The sequence below is a fragment of the Lichenostomus cassidix genome, chromosome 28 (genome assembly GCF_008360975.1).
Source record: "Lichenostomus cassidix isolate B80296 chromosome 28, HeHo_3.0, whole genome shotgun sequence".
Taxonomy (NCBI): domain Eukaryota; kingdom Metazoa; phylum Chordata; class Aves; order Passeriformes; family Meliphagidae; genus Lichenostomus; species Lichenostomus cassidix.
Window position 1 is genome coordinate 2,468,110 of NC_139508.1, and position 15,631 is coordinate 2,483,740.

The following is a 15,631-nucleotide window of genomic DNA, read 5'->3' on the forward strand; positions in this document are numbered from 1 at the left end:
CCTCTTCTCCTCTTCTCCTCTTCTCCCTCCCTCCATCTCTCCCTGTCCGAGTTTCTCCATCTCTCCTTCTCTCCCTGTCCGAGTTTCTCCTTCTCTCCCTCCATCTCTCCCTGTCCGGGTTTCTCCTCTTCTCCTATTCTCCCTCCCTCCATCTCTCCCTGCCCAGATCTCTCCTTCTCTCCCTGTCCGAGTTTCTCCTTTCTTCTCTCCCTCTCTCCCTATCTGGATTTCTCCTTTTCTCCCTCCCTCTCTCCCTGTCCACATTTCTCCCTCCTTCCCTCTCTCCTTCCATCTCTCCCTGCCCAGGTTTCTCCTCTCCTTCTCTCCCTGTCCGGATTTCTCCTTCCCTCCCTCCCTACCCAGATTTCTCCATCTCTCTCTCCCTCCCTCCCTTTTCCCATTTCTCCCTCTCCCTGCCCCTCACCCTCCCCTCCCTCCCCTCCCCTCCCTCCCTCCCTCCAGCCCCATTCAAAATGCACGCTCTCCCTTTTTCCGAGGCTCCCTTTTGAACTAAAAGGATTTTCTCCGAGGCGAAGTTCAAATGTGCGCCCGTTATTTATTTATCGCGCCGGCGATGTATTATTCATTTATTTAAAAATGGATGGCAGCTGGGAGAGCTCGCCGCCGAGCCGCGCCAGGTGGGGCCAGCGCCGCGAACCTGCCGCGGTGGCCTCACGCCTGAGTGACCGCGAGTGACCCCGAGTGTCCCCAACGCCCCGCCGGGGGGGATCGGCCCGAGGGGATGGCGGGGAGATGGTGCTGTGCCCCCCGGGAGGCTGTGGGGTTGTTGGGGTGGTGCTGTGCTTTTGGGGTTTTGTGGAAGTGTTTTCCTTTTGGGGTTGTGGTGGTGCTTCGTTTTGGGGTTTTTGTGGTGCTTTCCCTGTGTTGGTTTTGGGGTCGTTGTGGTGCTTCGTTTTGGGGTTTTTGTGGTGCTTTCCCTGTGTGGCTTCTGGGGTTGTGATGGTGCTGTGCTTGTGGGGTTGGGGTGGTGCTGTCCCTGGGTTGGGTTTGGGGTTGTTGCAGTGCTTCATTTTGGGGTTGTTGTGGCGCTTCGTTTTGGGGTTGGGGTGGTGTTTTCCTTTTGGGGTTGTGGTGGTGTTGTCCCTGTGTTGGTTTTGGGGTTGTTGTGGTGCTTCGTTTTGGGGTTTTGTGGTGCTTTCCCTGTGTTCCTTTTGGGGTTGTTGCAATGCTTTCCTTTTGGGGTTGGGGTGGTGCTTTTCCTGTGTCGGTTTTGGGGTTGTGGTGGTGCTTCATTTTGGGGTTTTGCGGTTCTTTCCCCATGCTGGTTTTGGGGTTGTAGTGGTGTTTTCCCCGTGTTGGTTGTGGGATTGTGGTGGTGCTTTGTTTTGGGGTAGTTGTGGTGCTTTCTCTGTGTTGGTTTTGGGGTTGTTGTGGTGCTTTTCCCATCCTGGTTTTGCGATTGTTGTGGTGTTTCCCTCATGCTGGTTTTGGGGTTGTGGTGGTGTTGTCCCTGTGTTGGGTTTGGGGTTGTTGTGGTGCTTCGTTTTGGGGTTTTGTGGTGCTTTCCCTGTGTGGCTTTTGGGGTTGTGGTGTTTTCCCTGTGCTGGTTTTGGGGTTGCTGTGCTTTCCTCATATGGCTTTTGGGGTTGTGGTGGTGCTTCCTTTTGGGGTTTTGTGGTTCTTTCCTTTTGGGGTTGTTGTGGTGCTTCGTTTTGGGGTTGTGGTGGTGCTTCATTTTGGGGTTTTGTGGTTCTTTCCCTGTGTTGGGTTTGGGGTCGTTGTGGTGCTTCGTTTTGGGGTTTTGTGGTTCTTTCCTTTTGGGTTTGTTGTGGTGTTTTCCTTTTGGGGTTGTGGTGGTGCTTTCTTTTTGGGGTTGTGGTGGTGCTTCCCTGTGTGGCTTTTGGGGTTGTTGCGGTGCTTTCCCTGTGCTGGTTTTGGGGTCGTTGCAGTGCTTTCCTTGTGTTGGTTTTGGGGTTGTGGTGGTGTTTTCCCTGTGCTGGTTTTAGGATTGTGGTGGTGCTTTCCTTTAGGGGTTCTGGTGGTGCTGTCCCCATGCTGGTTTTGGGGTCATTGTGGTGTTTCATTTTGGGGTTGTTGTGGTGCTTTCCCCATGCAGCTTTCGGGGCTGTTGTGGTGCTTCGTTTTGGGGTTGTGGTGTTTCCCCTGTGTTGGTTTTGGGGTTGTTGTGGTGTTTCCCCATGTGGCTTTTGGGGTTGTTGTGGTGCTTTCCTTTTGGGTTTGTTGTGGCGTTTCCCCAGTGCAGCTTTTGGGGTTGTGGTGCTTTCCCCATGCTGGTTTTGGGGTCATTGTGGTGCTTTCATTTTGGGTGGGAATGAAATCCCAGAATCCCAGAATGGGTAGTTGTGGTGCTTCTCTGTGCTGACTTTGGGGTCGTTGTGGTGCTTTCGTTTTGGGGTTTTTGGTGCTTTCCCCATCCTGGTTTTGGGGTTGTGGTGGTGCTTCCTTTTGGGGTTGTTGTGGTGCTTTCCCCACGTGGCTTTTGGGGTTGTTGTGGTGCTTCATTTTGGGGTCGTTGTGGTGCTTTCCCTGTGTTCATTTTGGGGTTGTTTTGTTGCTTCCCCCATCCTGCTTTTGGGGTTGTTGTGGTGCTTTCCTCATATTGGTTTTGGGGTCATTGTGGTGCTTTCCTTTTGGGGTTTTTGGTGCTTCCCCCATCCTGCTTTTGGGGTTGTTGTGATGCTTTCCTCATATTGGTTTTGGGGTCGTTGTGGTGCTTTCCTTTTGGGGTCGTTGTGGTGCTTTCCCCCTCCTGGTTTTTTGGGTTTTGGGTTTCTCCAGGAAGGGGAAAGAAGGCAGGAAAAGGAGAAAACAAGGCAGAAAAATGGGGGGAAAAGGTAGAAAAAGGTGGGGAAAGGCAGAAAAAGGTGGGGAAAGGCAGAAAAAGGGAGGGAAAGGAGAAAACAAGGCAGAAAAAGGAGAAAAAAGGCAGAAAAAGAGAGGGGAAAGGCAGGAAAAGGAGCGAACAAGGCAGAAAAAGGCAGAAAAAGGTGGAAAAAGAGGGGGGAACGCAAGAAAAAGGCAGAAAAAAGGCAGAAAAGGAGAGAACAAGGCAGGGAAAGGCGAAAACAAGGCAGAAAAAAGGGAAAAAAAGCAGAAAAAGGAACAACCCAGGCCGGATTTCTCACGGCGGTGACGAGGTGACACCTGGACATCCCCCTGTCCCCGCAGGGCTGAGTCCCCGGAAGGGTTAAAGCCACCCCCGAGGAGCGCCCCGCCACCCCTTGTCGCTAATTGAGACACCTCCTGTCCCCCCTGGCTGTCCCTTGGCAGGGACAGGACATTGTCCGCTCGGTGTAATCCCTAAAACCGGACGATGCTTCCCCACCCCGCTCCGCCCTAAAGGGAATTAATCACCCAATGAGTTAATTACTCACCCAATGAGTTAATTACTCCGCCGGTCACCCTAAAATCATCCGGTTTCTCCCCGGAACTGCCCGGCTCGACCCTATAGATCCAGAGATTTGGGGTCGGTGTGGAGCTGTTCATCCCCGACCCTAAAAAGTGGTGGGAAATGGGGGAAAAGGGTGTGGTGTTGAGGTGTCACTTTGGGGTGGTGGCTGTTGTCACCTCGAAATGTCACCTGAAAATGTCACCCCGGTGGGATGAAGGTGGTGCTGGGGTGATGGGATTTGGGATTTCCCCCAAGCTCTGACCCCATTTCGGGGCTGGCTGGACAATGCTTCCCCACTCTGCTCCGCTCCGCCCTAAAGGGAATTAATCACCCAGTGAGTTAATTACTCACCCAATGAGTTAATTACTCCGCCGGCCACCCCAAAATCATCCGGTTTCTCCCTGGTTTGGCCCTATAGATCCAGGGATTTGGGGTCGGTGTGGAGCTGTCCATCCCCGACCCTAAAAAGTGGTAGGAAATGGGGGAAAAGGGTGTGGTGTTGAGGTGTCACTTTGGGGTGGTGGCTGTTGTCACCTGGAAATGTCACAGGTGGGATGAAGGTGGTGCTGGGGTGATGGGATTTGGGATTTTCCCCAAGTTCTGACCCCATTTCAGCCCCTCGGGAAGGGTTGGGGTGGCAGATGTCCCTCGGGTGTGACCCTAAAAGGGCATGGAGAAGTTGTTTGTCAGGGTGAAATCTGGGGAAAGAGAATTCCGTGTTTTCCTTAAATATAAGTATTCGCAGAATCCCAGAATTTCAGAATTTCAGAATTCCAGAATTGCAGAATCCTTTAATAGAAGTATTTCCAGAATTCCAGAATTTCAGAATTCCAGAATTGCAGAATCCTTTAATAGAAGTATTTCCAAAATTCCAGAATCCCAGAATTTCAGAATTCCAGAATCCCAGAATCCCAGAACCCTTTAATAGGGTTTAATAATTTCCAGAATTCCAGAATCCCAGAATTTCAGAATTCCAGAATCCCAAAATCCTTTAATAGAAGTATTTCCAGAATCCCAGAATCCTAGAATCCCAGAATCCCAGAATTCTGGAATCCCAGAATTTTAGAATCGCAGAATCCTTTAATAGAAATATTTCCAGAATCCCAGAATCCCAGACCCCTAAAATCCCAGAATCCCAGAATTCCAGAATCCCAGGACCCTTTAATAGAAGTATTTCCAGAATTCCAGACTCCTAGAATTCCAGAATCCCAGAATCCCAGAATCCCAGAATCCCAGAATCCCAGTATTCCAGAGTCCCAGAATCCTTGAATAGAAATATTTCCAGACTCCCAGAATCCTAGAATCCCAGAATTTCAGAATCCCAGAATCCTTTAATAGAAGTATTTCCAGAATTCCAGACTCCTAGAATTCCAGAATCCCAGAATTCCAGAACACTTAGTAGAAGTATTTCCAGACTCTCAGAATTCCAGAATCTCAGAATTCCATAATTCTGATTTCTCAGAATTCCAGAATCCCAAAATCCCAGAATCAGCTCAGCCTCGATTCCAAAACCCCAAATTTCAGCAATTCAAACCCCAGAATGCCAAATTCCAGGATAAACGTGGAGTTCCCACAACTGGTTTTTTCGGGAATAATCCCAGTTTTTTTAGGATTTGGTGCCACAAGGACCCTGCTCTTGCTCCCACAAAATTTATGGGATCACATGTTATCCACACGTGCTTGGCTGGGTTGGAATTTGGGGTTTTTCCCAGAAAAAAATTCCAGGACAGAAAAAAATTCCAGGACAGAATTCCCCAGAAATTTCCCAGGACGATTCCAGGGCTGGTTTTTTTCCCATCCTGGAGCATGAGATTGGGAATTGAATTCAAACTTAATTTTAATTCAAATTAAAAATTGAAAAAATTTAATTTTCTTAAAATGTAAAAAAAAAAAAATTAAATTAATTTTTTATTAAAGGGGGAAAATTAAAGTCTGGCTCTGCCTAATCCTGGTTTTTGCTCGGAGTTGGGATTATCCTGAGCACCAGGACAGGGAATTAATCCCTGTAGGATCTGCTGATCCTATTGACCCCGGAATGGGACAGGAGGGGCTGGGGATGGGGACAGGATGGGGACAGGGACAGGATGGGGACAGGAGGGGTTGGGGGACAGGGACAGGATGGGATAGGGACAAGATGGGATTGGGATAGGGACAGGATGGGGACAGGACAGGGAATTAATCCCTGTAGGATCTGCTGATCCCACTGACCCCGGAATGGTGGCTGAGGTGACAGGAGGGGTTGGGGGACAGGGACAGGATGGGATAGGGACAAGGTGGGGACAGGGACAGGGACAGGACAGCACGAGGCAGGAACAGGGAATTAATCCCTGTAGGATCTGCTGATCCTATTGACCCCAGAATGGGGACTGAGGGGACAGGAGGGGTTGGGGACAGGGACAGGATGGGGACAGGGACAGGATGGGGACAGGGACAGGATGGGATAGAGACAAGATGGGGACAGGGACAGGGATAGGGACAGGATGGGATTGGGATAGGGACAGGATGGGGACAGGACAGGGAATTAATCCCTGTAGGATCTGCTGATCCCACTGACCCCGGAATGGGGGCTGAGGGGACAGGAGGGGTTGGGGACAGGGACAGGATGGGGACAGGAGGGGTTGGGGGACAGGGACAGGATGGGGACAGGGACGGGATTGGGACAGAATAGGGTCAGGGACAGGGAATTAATCCCTGTAGGATCTGCTGATCTCACTGACCCCAGAATGGGGGCTGGGGGGACAGGAGGGGCTGGGGACAGGGACAGGATGGGAACAGGGACAGGGATAGGGACAGGATGGGATGGGGACAGGGACAAGATGGGGACTAGAACACGGAATTAATCCCTGTAGGATCTGCTGATCCCATTGACCCCGGAATGGTGGCTGGGGGACAGGAGGGGTTGGGGACAGGGACAGGATGGGGACAGGAGGGGTTGGGGGACAGGGACAGGATGGGGACAGGATGGGATTGGGATAGGGACAGGATGGGGACAGGATGGGATTGGGATAGGGACAGGATGGGGACAGGACAGGGAATTAATCCCTGTAGGATCTGCTGATCCCACTGACCCCGGAATGGGGGCTGAGGGGACAGGAGGGGCTGGGGACAGGGACAGGATGGGGACAGGGACAGGATGGGGACAGGGCCAGGGCCAGGATGGGGACAGGGGCAGGGGGACAGGGACAGGGGGACAGGGACAGGATGGGATGCGGATGGGGGACAGGGATAGGATGGTGACAGGGACAGAATGGGGACAGCGACAGAAGGGGCTGGGGGATAGGGACAGGATAGGGACAGGGACAGGGACAGGGACAGGGACAGGGACAGGGACAGGGACAGGGACAGGGACAGGGAGAGAGACAAGGCCGGGAGGGGGACAGGGACAGGACATGCAGGGGGACAGGATGCTCTGCCACCCCAATTTGGTGGCATTTGGTGGCCCAGGACACCCCCCAGGAGCAGGGCTGGGGTTGAGCTCTGCCCCACCAGGCTGCCCTGCTCCGAATCCCCAGCAAGGCCTGGGAAAACCCCAAATCCCCAGCAAGGCCTGGAAAATCCCAAATCCCCATCAAGGCCTGGAGAAACCCCAAATCCCCAGCAAGGCCTAGAAAAACCCCAAATCCCCAGCAAGGCCTGAAAAACCCCAAATCCCCAGCAAGGCCTGAAAAACCCCAAATCCCCAGCAAGGCCTGGGAAAACCTCAAATCCCCAGCAAGGCCTGGAAAACCTCAAATCCCCAGCAAGGCCTGAAAAACCCCAAATCCCCAGCAAGGCCTGGAAAACCCCAAATCCCCAGCAAGGCCTGGAAAACCCCAAATCCCCAGCAAGGCCTGGAAAACCCCAAATCCCCAGCAAGGCCTGGAAAACCCCAAATCCCCAGCAAGGCCTGGACAAATCCCATTTACAGCCCCGGGAAAAAACCCATTCCCAACTCCTGGAAAAACCCCAAACCCAGTCCCGGGACAAACCCCATTCCCGACCCCAGGAAAAACCCCATTCCCAACCTCGGGATTGCTGTCGGGGCAGAGCAAGGCCAATGCCAGCCCTGACCCCTTTTAGGGTCTGTCTGACCCTTTTTAGGGTCTGTCTGACCCTTTTTAGGATCTGTCTGACCCTTTTTAGGATCTGTCCCACAGACAGCCCTGACCCTTTTTGGGGTCTGTCTGACCCTTTTTGGGGTCTGCCTCACCCTTTTTGGGGTCTGTCTGACCCTTTTTGGGGTCTGTCCCTTCCCGGCCCCACAGTCGGTGTCCAGCGGAGCACAAACGGCCCTATTATCCGGGGGGGAGGCGCAGGGCGAGTCGCCGCCCCTATTGTGTGTGGGCAGGAAGGGCCAAACCCCCGGCGCGGCCCTACAATGGCCCCATTGTGTCTGAGCCACCCCGGCTGTCCCCTCGGGGTGTTTGTCACCTCACCCCACTGTCCCTCTGTCCCCGGCTGTCGGCCCACCCCAAATCCGGGTGGTTTTGGGGTTCTGTTCCCGTTGGGAATGTTTTGGGGCTCTGTTTTCATCAGGAATCTTTTGGGATTCTGTTCTTGGCAGGAATACTTTGGGGTGAATCTGCCCATTGGGAATCTTTTGGGGTTCTGTTCCCATCAGGAATCTTTTGGGATTCTCTTCCCATTGGGAATGCTTTGGGGTGAATGTGCCCATTGGGAATCTTTCGGGGTTCTGTTCTCTTCGGGAATGTTTTGGGGTGAGTTCCCCTCAGGAACCTTTTGGGGTTCTGTTCCCATCGGGAACATTTTGGGGCTCTGTTCCCATCGGGAATGTTTTGGGGTTCTGTTCTCGCCAGGAATCTTTTGGGGTTCTCTTTCCATTGGGAATGTTTTGGGGTGAATGTGCCCATTGAGAATCTTTTGGGGCTCCATTCCCATTGGGAAAGTTTTGGGGTGAATGTGTCCCTCAGGAATGTTTTGGGGTTCTGTTCTCATCAGGAATGTTTTGGGACTCTATTCCCATTGGGAACCTTTTGGGATTCTATTCCCATTGGGAATCTCTTGGGATTCTATTCCCATTGGCAATCTTTTGGGATTCTATTCCCATAGGGAATGTTTTGGGGTTCTGTTCCCATTGGGAAAGTTTTGGGGTGAATGTGTCCCTCAGGAATGTTTCGGGGCTCCATTCTCATCAGAAATGTTTTGGGGATCTGTTCTGATCGGGAATGTTTTGGGGTTCTGTTCTCGTCAGGAATGTTTTGGGACTCCATTCCCATTGGGAACCTTTTGGGATTCTATTCCCATTGGGAATCTCTTGGGATTCTATTCCCATTGGCAATCTTTTGGGATTCTATTCTCATTGGGAATGTTTTGGGATTCTATTCCCATAGGGAATGTTTTGGGATTCTATTCCCATTGGGAACCTTTTGGGATTCTATTCCCATTCAGAATGTTTTGGGGTGAATGTGTCCCTCAGGAATGTTTTGGGGCTCCATTCTCATCGGGAGTGTTTTGGGGTGAATCTTCCCGTTGGGAATCTTTTGGGGTTCTGTTCCCATCAGGAATATTTTGCAGTTCTGTTCCCACTGGGAATGTTTTGGGGTAACACGGGGTGAATCTTTTGGGGTAACATGAGGTGAATCTTTTGGGGTGAATATGGGCGCTGTGGGACTTGCCGCCTCCCCTGCTGCGGTTTTTGGGACAAAAAGGTCAGTTTGGGGCAATGAGAGTTTGGGGTGATCGGCGATGGTTTGGAGATGATCATTGTGGTTTGGGGTGATCAGTGAGGGTTTGGAGTGATCAATGAGGGTTTGGAGTTGATCTGAGAAGGTTTGAGGTGATCAATGAGAGTTTGGAGAAGATCATTGTGGTTTGGGGTGATCAATGAGAGTTTGGAGTGATCAGTGAGGGTTTGGAGATGATCATTGTGGTTTGGGAGTGATCAGTGAGGGTTTGGAGTGATCAATGAGGGTTTGGAGTTGATCTGAGAAGGTTTGAGGTGATCAATGAGAGTTTGGAGAAGATCTCTGATGGTCTGGAGAAGATCTCTGATGGTCTGGAGAAGATCGTTGTGGTTTGGGAGTGATCAATGAGGGTTTGGGGTGATCAGCGATGGTTTGGAGATGATCATTGTGGTTTGGGAGTGATCAATGAGTGTTTGGAGTGATCGGTGATTTTTTGGAGGTGATCCACAAGGTTTTGGAGATGATCAGTGATGGTTTGGGGTGATCAATGAGAGTTTGGAGAAAATCCATGAGGTTTTGAAGATCTCTGATGATTTGGAGATGATCATTGTGGTTTGGGAGTGATCAATGGGAGTTTGGAGTGATCAGTGATGGTTTGGGAAGGATCAGTGATCGTTTGGAGTTGATCAATGATGATTTGGAGTTGATCAGTGATGGTTTGGAGTTGATCAGTGATGGTTTGGACTGATCAATGAGGGTTTGGAGAAGATCCACAAGGGTTTGGAGTGATCAATGGGAGTCTGAAGAGATCAATGAGAGTTTGGGGTGATCGGTGAGGGTTTGAAGTTATCGATGATGTTTTGAAGTGACCGATGATGGTTTGGAGTGATCAGTGATGGTTTGGAAGTGATCAATGAGAGTTTGGGGCAATCAGTGATGGTTTGGGGTGATCAATGGGAGCTTGGAGGAGATCCATGAGGTTCTGAAGAAGATCCGCGAGGGTTTGGAGAAGATCCATGAGGTTTTGGAGTGATCAATGGGAGTCTGAAGTGATCAATGAGAGTTTGGGGCGATCAGTGATGGTTTGGGGTGATCAGTGAGAGTTTGGAGATGATCCATGAGGTTTTGGAGTGATCAATGAGGGTTTGAAGTCATCAGTGAATTTTTTTTAAGTGATCCATGAGGGTTTGGGGTGATCAGTGATGGTTTGGGGTGATCCACGAGGTTTTGAAGAGCATCCGTGATGGTTTGGGGTGATCCATAGGGTTCTGGAGAAGATCCATGATGATTTGGGGTGATCCATGAGGTTCTGGAGAAGATCCATGAGGTTTTGGAGAAAATCCATGATGGTTTCGGATGATCCAAGTGGGTTTGGAATGATCCATGAGGTTTTGGAGAAGATTCATGAGATTTTAGGGTGATCCATGAGGTTTTGGGGTGATCCAAGAGGGTTTGGGGTGATCCATGAGGTTTTGGAGAAGATCCACGAGATTTTGGGGTGATCCATGAGGTTTTGAAGAAGATCCATGGGGTTTTGGAGAAAATCCATGATGCTTTGGGGTGACCCAAGAAGATTTGGGGTGATCTGTGGGGTTTCGAAGAAGATCCATGAGGTTTTGGGGTGATCCAAGAGGTTTTGGAGAAGATCCATGGGGTTTTGGGGTGATCCATGGGGTTTTGAAGAAGATCCACGAGGTTTTGGGGTGATCCAAGAGGGTCTGGAGAAGATCCACCATGCTCTCCAGTCCCACTGCCCCTCCCAAGCTGACCCAACCCTCATCCCATTTTTTCCAGAGCACAACCCACCCGACCCAACCCCATTCCTCACCGGGATCTGGGATGGATGGGATGGAAGATCCTCGGAAAAACCCCAAATCCCACATCGCCCTGACCCCAAAAATCCACGGATGGACAAACCCCATGGAATGGAATTCCCTGTCCTTGGGAACTCGGAAAAATCTCCTCTGGGGTTTATAGGGTCAGGCTGCTCCGACCCCAATCCCATGGGATAATCGGGATTTTGGTGCTGCTTTGCCAAGGATCCTTCGCTCCCCTCGCCCGGATGGGGTAAGTTTGGGATTTTTCCTGGAGTAAGTTTGGGATTTTTCATGGCATAAGTTTGGGATTTTTCATGGCATAAGTTTGGGATTTTTCCTGGGGTAAGTTTGGGATTTTTCCTGGGGTAAGTTTGGGATTATTCCTGGGGTAAGTTTGGGATTTTTCCTGGGGTAAGTTTGGGATTTTTCCTGGCATAAGTTTGGGATTTTTCCTGGGGTAAATTTGGGATTTTTCCTTGGGTAAGTTTGGGATTTTTCCTGGGGTAAGTTTGGGATTTTTCATGGGGTAAGTTTGGGATTTTTCATGGCATAAGTTTGGGATTTTTCCTGGGGTAAGTTTGGGATCTTTCCTGGGGTAAGTTTGAGATTTTTCCTGGAGCAAATTTAGGATTTTTCCTGGGGTAAGTTTGGGATTTTTCCTGGGGCAAATTTAGGATTTTTCCTGGGGTAAGTTTGGGATTTTTCCTGGGGTAAGTTTGGGATTTTTCCTGGGGTAAGTTTGGGATTTTTCCTGGGGTAAGTTTGGGATTTTTCATGGCATAAGTTTGGGATTTTTCATGGCGTAAGTTTGGGATTTTTCATGGCGTAAGTTTGGGATTTTTCCTGGGGTAAGTTTGGGATTTTTCCTGGAGTAAGTTTGGGATTTTTCCTGGGGTAAGTTTGGGATTTTTCCTGGGGCAAATTTAGGATTTTTCCTGGGGTAAGTTTGGGATTTTTCCTGGGGTAAGTTTGGGATTTTTCCTGGGGTAAGTTTGGGATTTTTCCTGGGGTAAGTTTGGGATTTTTCCTGGGGTAAGTTTGGGATTTTTCCTGGGGTAAATTTGGGATTTTTCCTGCTTTTCTCACCCAGACAGCCAGAATTGGGTTTTCCATATGGAATCTCCCCGCGTATTCTCTCCAGCAGGGATTTCCCTTTTTCCTGGGATTTGACAATTTCCATTTCCATCCAAACCCTTTTTCCCAGAATTTAACAATTCCCATTTCCATCCCAACCCCTTTTCCCAGGATTTAACCCATTCTAGTTCCATCCAAACCCTTTTCTTTGGGATTTAATAATTTCCTTTCCATCCAAACCCCTTTTTCCCAGGATTTAACCACTTCCACCCAAACCCTTTTCCTTGGGATTTAACCCATTCTAGTTCCATCCAAACCCTTTTTCCTAGAATTGAACAATCTCCACTTCCATCCCAACCCTTTCCCCCAGGATTTAACAATCCCCACTTCCATCCAAACCCCTTTTCCCAGGATTTAACAATTTCCATTTCCATCCCAACCCTTTTCCCTGGAATTTAACAATCCCCACTTCCATCCAACCCCTTTTCCCAGGATTTAATAATCCCCATTTCCCAGCATTTAACAATCCCCACTTCCACCCAAACCCTTTTCCCCAGGATTTAACAATTCCCCTTTCCCAGGATTTAAGAATTTCCATTTCCCAGGATTTAACAATCCCCATTTCCATCCCAAACCCTTTTCCCAGGATTTAACCCATTCTAGTTCCATCCAAACCCTTTTCCTTGGGATTTAATAATTTCCTTTCCATCCAAACCCTTTTCTTTGGGATTTAACAATTTCCATTTCCATCCAACCCCTTTTTCCTAGAATTGAACAATCTCCACTTCCATCCCAAGCCTTTTCCCCAGGATTTAACAATTCCCATTTCCCAGGATTTAACAATTTCCAACTCCATCCAAACCCTTTTTCCCAGCATTTAACAATTCCCATTTCCCAGGATTTAACAATTCCCACTTCCACCCAAACCCTTTTCCCCAGGATTTAAGAATTTCCATTTCCCAGGATTTAATAATTTCCAACTCCATCCAAACCCTTTTCCCCAGGATTTAACAATCCCCTTTTTCCCAGGATTTAACAATCTCCACTTCCATCCCAACCCTTTTCCCAGGATTTAACAATTCCTCACTTCCATCCCAAACCCCTTTTTCCCAGGATTTAACCCATTCTAGCTCCATCCAAACCCTTTTCCCAGCATTTAACAATTTCCAGTTCCCAGCATTTAACAATTCCCATTTCCCAGGATTTAACAATTCCCACTTCCACCCAAACCCTTTTCCCCAGGATTTAAGAATTTCCATTTCCCAGGATTTAACAATCCCCATCCCAACCCCTTTTCCCAGGATTTAACCCATTCTAGCTCCATCCAAACCCTTTTCCTTGGGACTTAATAATTTCCTTTCCATCCAAACCCTTTTCTTTGGGATTTAACAATCCCCATTTCCACCCAAACCCTTTCCCCCAGGATTTAAGAATTTCCATTTCCCAGGATTTAATAATTTCCAACTCCATCCAAACCCTTTTCCCCAGGATTTAACAATCCCCTTTTTCCCAGGATTTAACAATCTCCACTTCCATCCCAACCCTTTTCCCCAGGATTTAACAATTCCCTTTTCCCAGGATTTAACAATCTCCACTTCCATCCCAAACCCCTTTTCCCCAGGATTTAACAATCCCCATTTCCCAGGATTTAACAATCCCCATTTCCCAGAATTTAACAATTTTCACTTCCACCCCAAACCCCTTTTTCCCAGGATTTAACCCTTCCAGGCTCTCCAGCAGGAGGTTGGGATCAGCCCATCCCCGCAGCCTCAGCAGCCTCATCTCCTCCCATCCTCGGGAATCAGTCAAGGGAGAAAATCCCACATCCCCCCAGGTCCTCCCTGCTCCCAGATTTTCCCTCACATGACAGCAGAGCTGTCGGAAAAATTAGGAAAAATAAGTTTCACCTCTCCCGGGGTGAGCCTGGCAGCCGGCGGGGCTTTTCGGGGATTTTTCCTGATAAAAAGTGAGGGAGGTGAGGGAGAAAATCTGGATTTTTTTCCCCCCAAAATGAAGGGTGGATTTGGCTTTTTGTGGGGTTTGGGGAGATGTGGGGAGATGTGGGTTCATCTGAATTTATCCCTGGGGGCTCAAATTCCCAAATTTGTCTTGGGATTGGGATTGGGATTGGCTCTGTCCTGTCGGCATGGGATGGATTTGGGAGCCCAAATTGAGGTTGGGAGGTGTGAAAATCCCAAATTCTGAGCATTTCTCACATTTTTTCCTTCATTTCCCACATTTTCCCTTCATTTCCCACATTTTTTCCTTCATTTCCCACTTTCAATCCTCCCCTTCTTGTTTTTCCTCCAAGGCCATGATGGGCTGGGATGGGGCTGGATTTGGGAGCCAAGGTGGGAAAGTCATCTTCATCCTCATCCTCCTCCTCATCCTCATCCTCTTCATCCTTCTCATCCTCCTTTTCCTCTTCCTTTTCCTCCTCATCCTCCTTTTCCTTCTCCTTTTCCTCCTTTTCCTCCTCCCTTTCCTTCTCTTCATCCTCTTCATCCTCCTCTTCTTTCTCCTCCTTTTCCTTCTCTTCATCCTCTTCATCATCCTCCTCCTCTTTCTCCTCCTTTTCCTTCTTTTCCTCCTCCTTTTCTTCATTCTCCTCCTCATCCTCCTTTTTCTCCTCCTCCTCCTTCTCTTCATCCTCCTCATCCTCCTTCTTCTTTTTCTCTTCCTCCTTTTCCTCTTCTTCCTCCTTGTCCTCCTCCTCATCCCCATTTTCCTCCTCCTTTTCCTTCTCCTCCTTCTCCTCTTTCTTCTCCTTCTCTTCATCCTACTCATCTTCCTCCTCTTTCTCCTCCTCATCCTCTTCCTTTTCCTCCTCCTTTTCCTTCTCATTTTCCTCCTCCTTTTCCTCCTCATCCTCATTTTCCTCCTCCTTTTCCTCCTTTTCCTTTTCCTCCTCCTTCTCATCCTCCTCCTTCTTTTTCTCTTCCTCACCCTCATTTTCCTCGTCCTCATTTCCTTTTCTTCCTCCTCCTCTTCCTCCTTCTTCTTTTTCTCCTCCTCCTCCTCCTCCTCTTCCTCCTCCTTTTCCTCCTTCTCCTCCTCATCCTCCTCATGCTTCTCTTCATCCTCCTCATCCTCCTTCTCCTCCTCATCCTCATTTTCTTTTTCCTCCTCCTTCTCTTTATCCTCCTCTTCCTCCTCTTCATCCTAGTCCTCCTTCTCCTCCTTTTCCTCCTCCTTTTCCTCATCCTCATCCTCTTCCTCCTCATTTTCCTTCTCCTTCTCCTTTTCCTCATCCTCTTCCTCCTCCTCTCCCTCCTTTTCCTCCTCCTCTTCCTCCTCATTTTCCTTCTCCTTTTCCTCATCTTCATCTTCATCTTCGTCCTCATCCTCATCCTCATCCTCCTCCTCCTCTTCCTTCTATTCCTCCTCCTTTTCCCATTTTTTCTTCCCCTTTTCCTCCTCCTCTTCCTCCTTCTTTTTCTCCTCATTTTCCTTCTCCTTTTCCTCACCCTCATCCTCATCCTCATCCTCATCCTCATCCTTTTCTTCCTCCTCTTCCACCTCCTTCTCCTCCTCCTCCTCCTCTTCCTTCTATTCCTCCTCCTTTTCCTCCTCCTTTTCCCATTTTTTCTTCCCCTTTTCCTCCTCCTCTTCCTCCTCCTCCTTCTCCTGCTTTTTCCTCCTCCTTTCCTTCCTCCTCCTCCTCCTCCTCCTCCTCCTCCTGTCCCTAAGATGGCTGCAGCCCCAAAATGGTTCTGCTCCTGAGACGCCATCTGCCCGCCAGC

At 49.3% G+C, this 15,631-nt stretch overlaps 1 long non-coding RNA gene across 2 annotated transcripts in view; it reads left to right on the forward strand.

Annotated features, from left to right (window-relative positions):
* The window catches only part of LOC146426160 (uncharacterized), a 38,107-nt gene extending 27,039 nt beyond the window's left edge, over positions 1-11,068 (forward strand). For both annotated transcript variants that reach the window (XR_014846249.1, XR_014846250.1), the window contains exon 3: positions 10,792-11,068. This is a non-coding gene — a long non-coding RNA (uncharacterized LOC146426160). The remainder of the gene's footprint in view (positions 1-10,791) is intronic.
* Positions 11,069-15,631: the final 4,563 nt, after the last annotated feature.